The 13534-nt window shown below is 48.3% G+C and overlaps 1 long non-coding RNA gene and 1 pseudogene across 1 annotated transcript in view; both read left to right on the top strand.

Annotated features, from left to right (window-relative positions):
- The window catches only part of LOC133249424 (uncharacterized), a 79933-nt gene that overhangs the window by 44712 nt on the left and 21687 nt on the right, over positions 1-13534 (top strand). The gene's annotated exons all lie outside the window — the stretch shown is intronic.
- LOC133250154 (small nucleolar RNA U3) lies at positions 12554-12630 on the top strand (annotated as a pseudogene).

Below are 13534 nucleotides of genomic sequence, written 5' to 3'. Positions count from 1 at the left end.
CTTCCAGATTCTATGTCCAACTCTTTTCTTGCTTTTTAATAAGTTCAACAAATATTGAATGAGCAACTCCTAGGCTCCAGGCCCTGTGCTGTGGGGTAAGAGGGCAGAAGTGTATATGTTTAAAGCCATCCTTACAATTTTATTTGTCAATCATACCTTGGTGACGCTGGAAGAAACGGAGTGCTGGAATGATAAAACACAGCCTTTACCCTCAAGTAGCTCACCATTGTGTCCTGCGACAGATGGAGACAGCTGGGGACAGCTGGGTCTCTGTAGGATGAGTGAACAATAGAGGCATGGAGGCAGCCACCATCATGCTTGCTTTGTCATGCCACATGGGCGAGACTTTTAGTTCTCAGACGCTAGATCCCAGATGAATTCATGCAACACCTAGTATATGTAGGACACTGTTCTTTAACTGGGTAGATAGCAATGGACTGAAAAAGGATAAAAATAAAATCTCTGTTCTTGGGGGTCTTGTGGGGTGAGGCCCACAATACAAAAATAATTAGGCAAATTATACAGTAGATCGTATAGAGAAATACAAGGCAAGCAAGAGAAACAGGGGACAGGGCTGCACTTTCATGGGGTAGTCAGGGAAGGACTCATATTTGAACAAACACCAGAAAGAGCTGAAAGGTCAGTTATCTCTGGAAGGAACATGGCAAGCAGAGAAATTAGCAACTTCAAAGATCCTGGGGTAGAGGTGCAGCATTTGAGGGATCATGGACAGTAGGGCCAGGCTAAGTGTAGAGCAAGCTGAGAGGAAAGCAGGAGGCAAGGTCCAGCTGGGAGGCCAGATGTGCAGAACTTGGCAGGTTATGGGGAACACTTCAGTTTTTAATCTATGTGTGATGGTATATGCTATCGTCTGAATATTTGTGTCCACCCCTGCATCCTCCCATCTCCCGCCCCTGCCACCAAGCTATTCAGATCCATATTAATGCTAAGACTCTACGGGGTTGGCCTGCTGGGGCAGTGAGTCTCATGTTGGCATCACCCAAACTCTCAGCTAAAATGCATCTTTGTGTGCACATGGAAAATTCCTTTCCCAAGGCGATGCCCAGTGCCAAAGTTTGTGTTCTCAACCACAACGCTAAATGACCTCCAGATCCCTGGTCTCTATCACCTCCAAGGTTAACCTTCCCATACAGCCATCTTACAACAATAGCAGTCCTGGGAAAACAAGAGAGGAGCATGAAATAGCCCAGTGGGTATCATGATTTTCAGATACCCCATAAACTCAGTCTTAGGACCACTCAGCATGAGATGGCACTCTTTGGTCCTCAAAGGTATACTAGAAACCTTGGAAATAAATAACCACTTGTTCAAATCTCTTAGGGAAAATTAAAAATGGTGCCAAGACAAGAAATAAAGGGTCATTTATATATATATTGAGAGGCAACATGGTAAGAGAAGGGCATGGGCTTTGGTGTCAGATAAACATGACTTACCATCCTGACCTTACTGCTTATTTTCTGTGCAAGCTGAGGCCAAAGACAAAAGCTCCGTGCACCTCAATTTTCTCACTTGGAGATGAAATTAGGACCTACTTGCAGGGTTGCCGCAGGAGAGATGTAATTAAGTACAGAGTATGTGACACATTCAGTTCGGTTCAGTTCAGTTCAGTTGCTCAGTCGTGTCCAACTCTTTGCGACCCCATGAATCGCAGCACGCCAGGCCTCCCTGTCCATCACCAACTCCCGGAGTTCACTCAGACTCACGTCCATCGAGCCAGTGATGCCATCCAGCCATCTCATCCTCTGTCGTCCCCTTTTCCTCCTGCCCCCAATCCCTCCCAGCATCAGATTCTTTTCCAATGAGTCAACTCTTCGCATGAGGTGGCCAAAGTACTGGAGTTTCAGCTTTAGCATCATTCCTTCCAAAGAAATCCCAGGGCTGAGCTCCTTCAGAATGGACTGGTTGGTAATGGTGCTTAATAAAGAAAAATTTCACTATTCCTCGAGCACTCTTGTAAAAACTGGGGTCATACAAAGTGAGCACATGGTTGTGCATGTGTGCACGTGTGTACATGTGTGTACATGTGTGTGTGCACGTGTGGTCCCAGCTCAAAGCTCTTCAGATTCACCCGTGTATGACTGGCTGTGCCTGGTAAAGACATGGGTGAACGTCCAGGAGCAGATCTGTGAAAGGATATTTGGGTAGAAAGAGACTATGGGGACAGTTTGGTCAGATGTTCCTAGGTGGGGCCAGGGGGAGTCAGCCTTGGACAGTGTTGCCTGACCTGGTCCCAGAGATGTGAGTTTGAGGAGGGGCTGCAGGAAGATGATGGTTGAGTTACTTTTATGACATTCTAAGGCTCCCTGGTGTTGCTCACCCCCAGGGTGCATCACTGACACCTATTTGGCTCTCTCTTACTCCATCATGTGTATAACCAATTCCATTTGTTGTGGAAACTAAAGGTGGTGTGTCTGTTTTCCTGCTTAGATTCTGTAGTTACACCGCCATCTTTGCTGGAGACTGGATAGCCTAAGGAATCTCAGGTTGTATGTATTTGAATATATATGTAAATATGGAGGAAGAGGATGTAAGAAAATTTCATGAGATGCTAAAAATGACCCTCACTTGAGTTATTCGATTCTTACTAACAGTCCAAGCATCTCCCTACACCAACATCCCCAGGAAATGGCATGCTTGTTCCAAAAACCCAGCAAGATCCTTCTGTGATCGTTCTTTCCTCAGCTTGAGCTCATCTGGACTCTGACTCGCATGGTTTGCATCCCACTGAGGTTAGGGTATTCGATTCCATTTCAGATTTACTTCCTTCTTGTGGGTAGACAGTTACAGTAATGGCTCCCAACAGAGCCAGGGCTCCCTCCCTCTATCCACACCCTGGTGTCGTCCCCTCCCACATGGACTCAGAGCTTGGCCACGCGACTTGCCTTTGCTAATGGGACAGCAAATGTAACACAGAGACTGGAAAATGGTTGTGAATTGTCTTTCCCTCTCTCCGACCGCTTTTGGAACCATGTAAAGAAGCAGAGGCTGGTTTCTGGAGACACACAGTCCAGCCAACAAGCAGCCTCCTTGCCTAGAAAAGTGAGTAAAGCCACCCAACCCCATTTTGAGATGCCAAACAACTGCAGTCAGATAACCCTAGGTGAAATGAACAGAAGAACCACTCCGATGAGCCCAACCAAACTGCTGACTGCCCCCACCCCGAACCATGAGTGCATAAAATGGTGTTTGTTTTCAGCCACTGTGTTTGGGGGTAGAATGTTATGCAGCAGAGGCTAACACACACAGTTTTCTCTCTACCTTTTATCCTTTTCTACCAGGTGGCTTAGATGGTAAAGAATCTGGCTGCAGTGTGGGAGACCTGGGTTCGATCCCTGGGTCTGGAAGACCCCCTGGAGAAGGGCATGGCAACCCACTTGCCTGGAGAATTCCATGAACAGAGGCTACAGTCCATGGTATCTCAAAGAGTTGGACACAACCGAGCAACTAACATTTTCACGTCTTTTACCAGCTTGCAATTGCGTTCACCCTGTTAACCATTCCTTCCGCAGGACACTGACCTCTGCCCCTCACAGGCACCTCAGCTGTTTCCTCACCAAGGGGAAATTTGTGCTGTGCCCAGAAGCATGGGTTCCATCAACAAAGTTCCAATAGCTGTCCCTGTACGGCTTCCCCTGAAGAGTTAAGCTCTGACTTCATTGCATGCAAAGTTTCCCTTTTTTTTTTTTTTTGGAAAAAAATGTGGTTTTGCTTCCAAATGATGTTCCAAATGTCTCTGGCTCACCAAGAAGTAATCCCTCAGCTGGAAAACACAGCAACGCTGCTATTTTAGTATGGCATCAGGCCTCTGGCTTCTTGATTCTGCCAGGGCTGCCGATGCTTCTTGATGGAAAACTAAATCAACGGCCTAAGATACAGAGACTTGTCCCAAAGGGATATTTCAGAAAGGAGAGGCCCTCTGTTTTCTTTCCATTTCTGCTTCTTTCTATCCAAGTCCTCCCTCCTCCAGCTAAAGAGGGGTCTTCTTCCTCGGGGGCAACTGAACTTCTAACCTGCTTAAGTGGAGGCCCATCTGTTGTCCCTGACCCTTTGGCTTCTCCCCACACTCGTTCTAATTGTTCTCTGATGAAGGGTGAACGTAAGCCTATGTAACACTCCAAAAATGCATGGCTGGCCGACCAAACATTAACAAGAGAGACAGCTATGAGAAAACAATATGCCTGTTTGCTCAACCTCCCTTTCTGCAGGCAGACTACTTCTGGAAACTTTCCCATCTCCAAGGGAAGAGGTGCTTTGCTAATCCTGCTAAGTGTCAAAATGGATGGCGTTTGAACAGCTTTCTCCAGCTAGCTGTCCCTTGGTGGAAACTCCTGTGAATGCTGTGCAGAAAGTGTCTCCCCTGAACCCAGTAAAGGCAGCAGTTTAAGGAGGGGTCACATCTTATGAAAATAGTTGCCTTTTCTAAAGCCCTGCTCTTCCCTGAAAGAGATTAGCTGGGCAAAGGTCACTGGGAGAAGCAGTGGCTCAGAGGCCACCTCAGGTACTGAGGATGACTCACAGACCACAGAGAAAGGGACTGGGGCTTGGAGTGAGACCAGCAGGATGGGGCCCAGCCTAGTGGTCCAAATGTCAGCCGTGACCACCTCTCGGGAAATGCACATGGGATCCAAGGTTCCTAGGCCTCACTAGTCTGGGTCAGAGAAGGCTCACGGTGACAGTCACGGACCTGGCACTCCTTGCTTTTCTCTCTCTCCACCCAAATTTCTAGGAGCACTCTCTTCTGTTTCACATCCTCAGGGAAGCCTCCCTCCCTCCCACCAAGATCATTCCTGAAACTTGCTTATCCATCTCTCCCTCATTTGTGCCCCTACTTTGTCCTGGAACTTCCCCATAGAGAACTTCTACCCACTTGATTATGTTTACTTGTTTTCAGAGTTCACTCAGGCCTCCTGCAGAGAGGGAATGTGTTGTATTTACTCCATATCCCCGGCTGCCAACCCAACATGTGCACTTAGTAGGCACACAGTACTGAGCGGATAAGTGATCCTTCTCATTTCCCATTGAACATGGAGAAGGCGGCATGCCCAAGGTCACCCAGTGGCTGAGTGCCTGAGTCTGGATGTGGACCCTGGTTTGTCTTAATCTAAGTCTGTGATATGCCGATACTGCACCTGGCCTCCCCAGTTAGTGATCCCTGCCCATCACACCCCCACACACATACAGACACAGACACACAGAGGTCACAGGAGAGCATGGGCAGATTTACAGGGTGTCAGACATGAAGCTGATTTAAGGCATCATGGACACCAACTCAATTATTTAACAACTGAGGAAACTGAACTAAAGAAATCAAATTGTTTGTGTGAGTCGATATGCTTTGACCTACTTTAGGTCAAATTAAAAATGAAATTAAAAGACACTTGATCCTTGGAAGAAAAGTTATGACCAAGCTAGACAGCATATTAAAAAGCAGAGACATTACTTTGCCAACAAAGGTCTGTCTAGTCAAAGCAATGGTTTTTCCAGTAGTCATGTATGGGTTTGAGAGTTGGACCGTAAGGAAAGCTGAGCACCGAAGAATTGATGCTTTTGACCTATGGTGTTGGAGAAGACTCTTGAGAGTCCCTTGGACTGCAAGGAGATCCAACCAGTCCATCCTAAAGGAAATCAGTCCTGAATGTTCATTGGAAGGACTGATGCTGAAGTTGAAATTCCAATACTTTGGCCACCTGATGTGAAGAACTGACTCATTGGAAAAGACCCTGATGCTGGGAAAGATTGAAGACGGGAGGAGAAGGGGACAACAGAGGAGGAGATGGTTGGATGGCATCAACGACTCAATGGACATGAGTTTGAGTAAGCTTTGGGAGTTGGTGATGGACAGGGAGGCCTGGTGTGTTGCAGTCCATGAGGTTGCAAAGAGTTGGACACGACTGAGCGACTGAACTGATCTGAACTGAACTGACCTACTTTAAAATTTGGTCTAGAGCTATTCCTGGTCAATAATCATATTCCATTTAATTTCACCTAGAGCTCCATGGAAGATACATGACTGAGTGATCAATAGTTCCTGCCTTGAGAGAGATATCAGTGTGGTTGGGAGGGAAATACAAACATAGGTATGAATACAGGGCAGGACATGACAGGTTCGAAGTGGTTCAGGCCCTCAAGTTGGGAGAACTCGCATTGACTTGGTAGAGTCCAGAGAGGCTTCACACAGGAAATGGTATTGAGTTGGGCCCTGGAAAAGGGCTAGATGATGGACAGCTAGGGCAGGGGCCCAGCATGCACAATGGCACAGAGAGGGGAAAGTGCATTCTGTGTATAGAGGAACACGTGCTCAGTTGCTAAGCCATGTCCAACTCTGCAACCCCCACGGGCTGTAGCCCACGAGGCTCCTCTGTCCATGGGATTTTCCAAACAAGAATACTGGAGTGGGTTGCTGTTTCCTCTCCCATGAGATCAGAGGAATTGTAAGATGCAAATGGTAAATCTGCCCAAGCTCTGGGCTTTACATACAGCTATAGGATGGTAGGTGAGGCTGTGGGGTGGGGGGACAGGCGGGGCGGGAGTAGACTGGGGCATGCTTCCGGTGATGAGAACAGATAGGAAACTAAAGCGTCTCTACCTGGTGCCCGGAGGAGAGCTGCTGCTGACAGCCCCTTTTGGGGAAGTGAACAGAAAGGACAGAGACCTAGGGGTTTAACAGGACAGTAAGAGCAAACAACCCTGATGCTGGGAAAGATTGAAGGCAGGAGGAGAAGGGAACAACAGAGGATGAGATGGTTGGATGGCATCACCGACTCAACGGACATGGGTTTGAGCAAGCTCCAGGAGTAGGTGATGGACAGGGAAGCCTGGTGTACTGCAGTCCACGGGGTCACAAAAAGTTGGACACAACTGAGCGACTGAACTGAAGAGCAAAAGGAAAGCCAAGTGATTGGGACCCAATGAAAACAGAGTTCTTTAGGCTGCAAGAGAGGGGAAGAGGGATGTCATTTTAAGCCAGTAATACGCTTTTCTCTTCTGTTTCCCACTCTCCCAGATTCACCCTAGATATCCATCTGCCTGTAGGAGAAGGGATGACTGTGTGGGGAGGGGGAGGAACAGGAGGAGGGGCAGAGGAGGTAGGGGTGCGGAGGAAAGTCTGTGTACAGATTCTTACTGATTACAGAAGGAATTCCAGAGAGAGACCCAGCTACTGTTTAGCTTTGGTCATTCAAGATAGGATTATGCAGAAATTCCAGTCTTAGGAGCCAGACCTTTATCTCAAGAAGGGATTTTCCAGATTCTTTTCCCACCTCTCTTAGTACATTAAGAGAAAGTCTACTATATATAAGATAGATAACCAACAAGGACCTACTGTATAGCACAGGGAACTCTACCCAATATTCTGTGATAACTTATATGGGAAAATAATCTGAAAATAAATGAATATATGCATAATTGGAGGAAAAAAAAAGAGAGGAAGCCTGAAGCTTGGACTTCTCTTACATACACAGTAAGAGGCCAACGCCAGTCATTTAGGCCTCATGGCAGTCAGAAAGGAGGAAACAGAAGTATTGGAAAAGCCCACCCTTTCTCTCTACCTGAGTATCTTAAAAAAAAATAGGAGGAAGTAAACAGACCAAGAATAGCTGGGCCATCGGCAGAACTGCCCTGCCCATCCCCACCTCTGGGTCTGCAGAAGGAGGGTGTTGGAGAAGTTAGGGTCACCCTGGGGACTCTGGGAGGAAGTCACTGCCTGTGCTGCCCCTTTAGAATGCAGGGCACAGTCACAGAAAAGAAACTCTGGTTGGAAAGCCTGGGCCAGGCCTGATATTCAGCTTCCCTGGGCTACCCTCAGGCTCACAGGGGTCAGATGCTGAGTTGGAAGCCAGTGGGCCCACGGAGGGGGCCTGCAGTTTGGAGACAAAGGGACCTCCCAGCTAACAGAGTAGCAAGCCCATGACGCTGCAGTTCAACTGAGACCAAGACACTAACCTCACCGGGAGCATTTCCTCCCCTGGAAGAATGGGGCATATTTTGAGTACTGGGGGCCTGGAGGTCGAATATGACTCAGTAAGGAAAAAAAGAATGTCTCCCCAAAGACCAATGGACGGCACACATCCATGGCCTTCATGAGACCCAGGAACTCACTGCCCCTGGTGCCATGGAAAGGGGAGAAAGCCCCTTGCTCCATATGCCTGGGCCTCTAGTTGTGGGCAGACAGGAGGAACAGGGGCTCCTGGAGACACAGAGTGTTTTTCGTCAAGACCAAACATTATCCACAGGGTTTGAAGTATCAGTTCAAAGTCTAACTGGGTTGACATTTAGTTTATCCTCCCCAGCCCACTAACTAGTGGGTGTGGCTCAGAGGAAAAAGACCAGATTAGTTCTAAGCAAAGTAATGCTACTCTGTTTTCCCTTCACATTGGATATGTGGTGTGAGTTATATTTGTGCAACCCGCTACTCTTGAGTCTCAGGACATCAGGGCTAGGCTGGGCTCCCAGGCCTGCGGAGCAGACAGTCAGCCTGCAAGGCTGCCCCCAGGCTGCTCTTACATGCTGGCCTTCCCTGGGGCCTTCCTAGCAGGGCTGCAGGCCACCCCTGGCTCCTCACACATAATGGGGGGGAGGGAGTTGCCTTCTGGAGAGGGGCCCAAGCAAGAGGTGGGGTCTCTGCTCTGTAAGGTGAGAATTAGGAGTAGGGCTGGTCCGAGGTGAGGGGAGGAGGGAGTTATGCACTAGTGGGAGCGAATAAGAAGAAAACAGAAAGAAAGTAAGATGCAGGAAAGAGCCTTAGAAAGATGAGAAATGCCGGCCTGGTAACGGTGGTTGTTGTTTAGTCCCTCAGTTGTGTCTGACTCTTTGCCACCCCATGGACTGCAGCATGCCAGGCTTCCCAGTCCTTCACCGTCCTCCGGAGCTTGCTCAAACTCATGTCCACTGAGTCAGTGATGCCATCTAACCATCTCATCTGACAACGGTGAGAGGACCCAAGGCTGGGCCAGGGTCTTTGCACACGCCTCCACCGTGAGGCCGGAAAGCCGGAGCGCCCTGAGAGCCCAGTGAGGGTGGCGGGCAGGTTAGGAGATGGTGTGGAGGCTCCCTAGTCTGAGCTTCCTGGGCAGAGAAGGGCAGGGAGGGAGGCAGAGGAGAAGGTGTACACTAGTGACCGTAACTACTGAGCGCTCTGTGCAGATTCAGGAGTACAGCTTCTGGAGGTTGCCCCCAGAGGGCAGAGGCCCAGAAGGGAATGCCCGGGCCCGTGGTCGGGGTTGAGGGGCGCAGCAGTCGCAGCAGGCCGGCTAGGGGGCTGAGGGGGGCCCGGCCTGGTCCGTGGAGCCCGCACCCACCTGTGGGGAGCAGCCGTTCGCCTCCCGCGCCCGCAGGCCCCTGAGAGCGGCTTTCGCGGGGCGCTGCTGCCCCCTTCCGGCTTGCTTGCAGGCCCTGGGCGTCCTGGAGCTGCTTCCCCGCCGGGAACCTGGGGCCGGGGGATCCGGGAGGGATGGAGCGGGGACCGTGGGCCGCTTCCCTCCCGGGTGTCCGACCCCGCTGCTCGCGCTCCGCGCCTCTAACGCATCTGCCTTCAAAATCGTACACTCCGTCCTCCGTCTCGGGCCGCATCCCCGCGTCTGCTCTGGAGGCTCCAATGTCTTGACCCTCACACGGTGGAACTTGGTGATGAGGGTGCCGCCGCGGGCTCAGCCGGGCGTACCAGGCCCGGCTAGTCGTTGAGTCTCTGGTGCTCCCTGAAGATGCTTGTCAAAGCGCCGGCGGCTCCGGTCCTCCCACAGGAGGAGTTCGGGTCACTAGTGTCCGCCTTCTCCTCCGTCCCCTTCCCGCTCTCTGCCCTCCTCTGATCGCTGCTCAGATTGGAGATTTTCTGCGCCATCTCCCAGCCCAGCCCTGTCGGGCACTCGGCTTCTCAGCCCCACAGTGGGCCGTTTTCCACGCTCGGGGGGCGTGCGGCAAAGACCCTGGCCCAGCCTTGGATCCTCTCAGTGACATCGAGCCCGCACCTCTCATTTTCCTAAGGCTCCTTCTAGCACCGTACTTTCCTTACATCTTCTCTTTATTAGTTCCCACTACTGACCACATAACTCTCTCTCTTCACACAATCGGTCTCCTGATCCTTAATTCTCGTTTCCCGCTCCACTATCCACACTCTGCCTGCCAGCCCGATCAGAACCCCGAGTTCTGACTCCCTGATGGCCCTCAGTTAACCTTGGGGCCCCAGTGACCTCTTTGTTGCTCAACCCCGAGCCCACTTCTCAGATTTTATTTGATGGCTCTGCTGCATTTGGCTCTGCTGCCCATCTCAGGTGGCACTAGTGGTAAAGAACCCGCCTGCCAATGCAGGAGATGTAAGAGACGCGGGTTCGATCCCTGGGTCGCGAAGATTCCCTGGAGAAGGAAATGGCAACCCACTCCAGTATTCTAGCCTAGAGAATTCCATGCACTGAGGAGCCTGGCAGACTATAGTCCATAGGGTTGCACAAAGTCGGATATGACTGAAGTAACTTAGAACATGCAGCTGCATTTAAGCCTATTGATACTTCTTTCTGCAAATGTTCTCTCCCTTCAATCTTCTGGGGCACTCCCTCTGCTTTTCCTATGACCTCAAACCTGGTCCGCTTCAGTTTCCTTGATGACTCCATTGTCCACCAGCACTAGCCACAGGGCTCCCTCTTGACCTTCTCTTTTCATTCTACCCACTCACCTGCGGGCTGTGGTCTCATCCGTCTCTACCCCATCTCCATCTGCACCAGTCTGCCTCCAGCTCAGATCCTTGCCTGGCTATATAACTGCCCATTCAGGGGAACACAGGTCATCTCCAGGTGGACGGCCAGAGAGACCACCAGCTCTGCAGATGTGAAACTAGAATCATTGTCTTTCTCCCCAAATTGGTTCTTCCATAGAAGTCTGGGAGACATTTTAAATTCCTTTCTCTCACTCACCTCTCCTACCATCCAACTGGTCTCAGCATTAGGTTGAGTCCATCTTATTCTATGTTATTGCTTAGAATCCATCTTTCACTCCCATGGACTCAGCAACAATTTACTGGTGCCAGGTACTGCTCTAAGCACTGTGCATGCATGTCCTCATTGAATTATCTGAACAATCTCATAGAAATAGGAGAGGACCAAGGCATTGAGAAGTCATTTGCTCAGGGTCATATAGCTAATAAGTAGCAAAGCCCAGAGGGGACCCCAAGTTGTGCTGACAGGAGAGCCATTTTTTTTTTCCTTTGAGCACTGATGTGCAGCCTTATTTCATGATGCTACCATTCCTTGGAGAGCTTCTCACGTTGACTCTCTTACTAATTTTCCTGACTTCATTCTTTCACCTCCTTAAAGTGTAGCTATCTAAAACTGAATTGCTTCCCCAAACTAAAATTCAGTACTGAGACTCTCCTCAAATTTGTTCAGTTGCACCTGTCACTCTTAAACTAAAATTTATACTCTGGAGCCTCCTCCTACCCTTCTAGCCAATTCTTTCTTACTTATCCTTCATAATCTGCAAAGAATTGTCCCTGGGATTTCCAAGAGTGTATCGGGTAATTTATTAGGATTGAATTCAGCTATATGTAACAAATAACCCAATTAATGGCTTAAATGAGATAGTTTTAATTCCTTCCTCTTAAAGAGCTTGGAGTTGACAGTTCAAGTTTGTTATATGGTAGCTCTAGTTTATCACCAACAACCCGGGATTGTTGTGGCTTTATGCTCTACCATTCTTAACATTTGTTTCCAGGTTTAATGCAACCTCGTGGCTGCAAGATGGCTGCTGCAGCTCTAGCTATCACAATGATATTTCTAGCAGCAGGAAGGAAGAAGTATCCAAAACCAAAGTGTGTGCCTCCCAGGTGGCTAGACTGTTTTAATAAGCTTTCCCAGAAGTTCTGACCAATGACTTTTGCTTATCCATCTTCGATGTCTTGAAAGAGAAATTGGAGAATCTAGTTTTTGAGTTGGGTACATTGGAAACCCTAAGGCCCAGTTAGTGAGAAGGAAGAGGAAAATGGGATAGATGGGATAGACAGCTAGATGTCTCTGCCCAGATTTTCTTCCTCCACATTCCCCTGGCATTCCTGCTTGCATTTGCTATCACTCTTTCCACATTTCAATGTAAATATCTGCCTATTGATTTGCTTCTCATAACAGTCTGAACACTCAGTTCAGAGGATGGCATCTTGCATACAGCAGATGCTCAGTATAGATTTGATGTTGATGACCCTGGATATTTAAAGAGGTCATAGAACCCTAGAATACAGACCCAGTTTTGAAGTTCATCACTGTACCATAGTCATATAAGAGAATAACCTCATTCTTAGGAAATGCATGTTGGAGTATTTAAGGATGAAGATTGTGCTGTCTGTAATATACTCTTAAATGACTCAGCAATAATAATATGTACTGTAGTGTGTATATACAATGTATTGACTAATAGGTAGATGATAGAGAAAACAAATTGGCAAAATTTCAACAAATGACAAATCCTACTGGAGACTTATGGGAGTTCTTTATTCTATTCTTGTAAATTTTCTATAGAATTCTTTTTATAAAAATGAGAAGTTGAAAGGGTCACAAAGACTATATTATCAGGGATCATTTCTACAATTTATTACTAGAGAAGTTTCTTTCAACATGTGGAGCACCACCCAGTATCATCTTGCAAATTAAAAAAAAAAAAAAGAGGAAAACAGAACTCCGAAATTTGAGACCATATAAAAAGAGAACCTTGTAAATTGTTTAGTCTGTTCTCCCAGAAAGGTGACAGTCCTTTCCTGAGTCACAGGCTCCCTGGGTCTTCCTCAGCTGTAATAAGAGTTAATTAACTTCTTGTAGTCCCTTCCTGAAATCCCTTCTCCGCAGAGCTTTGGACCTGCTATTCCCTCCGCCTAGAATGTTCCTTCTTCCCCTTGCTGCCTAATACCTTCTGTTCATCCTTCAGGCCTCTGGTCAGGTACCACTTCCTCAGAGAAGCCTTCCCTGACTCTCCTGATTGTGTCAGATTTCCTTGTTACAGGCTTCCTGACAACACGTATTTCTCTGCATCTGCTCAGCACAGTTGTACATTTGTATTGGTTTCATCAATGCCTGTCTCCTCTGCTCCCGTGACCATTAGTGACAGGTCACTATCACAGGTGCACGCTCACTGTGCACCAGGCTACCTTCTAAACACTTATATAGAGTTAATGTCCACTGCAAGTCCCAAATCCACATGGCCAGGTCGATCAGATCCCTCTCCCATGCTTGTGACTTATATTTCATGCTGCAAATTTGTGACGTTTGCTTAGATGATACACAGGCATCTAAAACTTTGCACTTTCAGGGCTTCTCCTTCGCCTCCTCTTCTGTTTCTATTTCAAGAAACAGCAAAGAAAAGAAAAACAAAAAAAGAAAGAGCAGTACCATCCACCCAGCTGCTCCCAGTCCCTCCTAAAACACACACACACACAGCCCTACTGGGCACGTCTTAGATTCCCTTTCTCCTGCTCTTAAAGCTGTGCTATCACCAAGTTCTGTTCCTTTACCTCTAAAGTGTCTTCTCTCCTCTGCTCTGATTC

Source organism: Bos javanicus, chromosome 6, assembly GCF_032452875.1.
Source record: "Bos javanicus breed banteng chromosome 6, ARS-OSU_banteng_1.0, whole genome shotgun sequence".
Taxonomy (NCBI): domain Eukaryota; kingdom Metazoa; phylum Chordata; class Mammalia; order Artiodactyla; family Bovidae; genus Bos; species Bos javanicus.
Note: the sequence above shows the minus strand (reverse complement) of the source record. Positions and strands in the feature narration are given on the sequence as shown.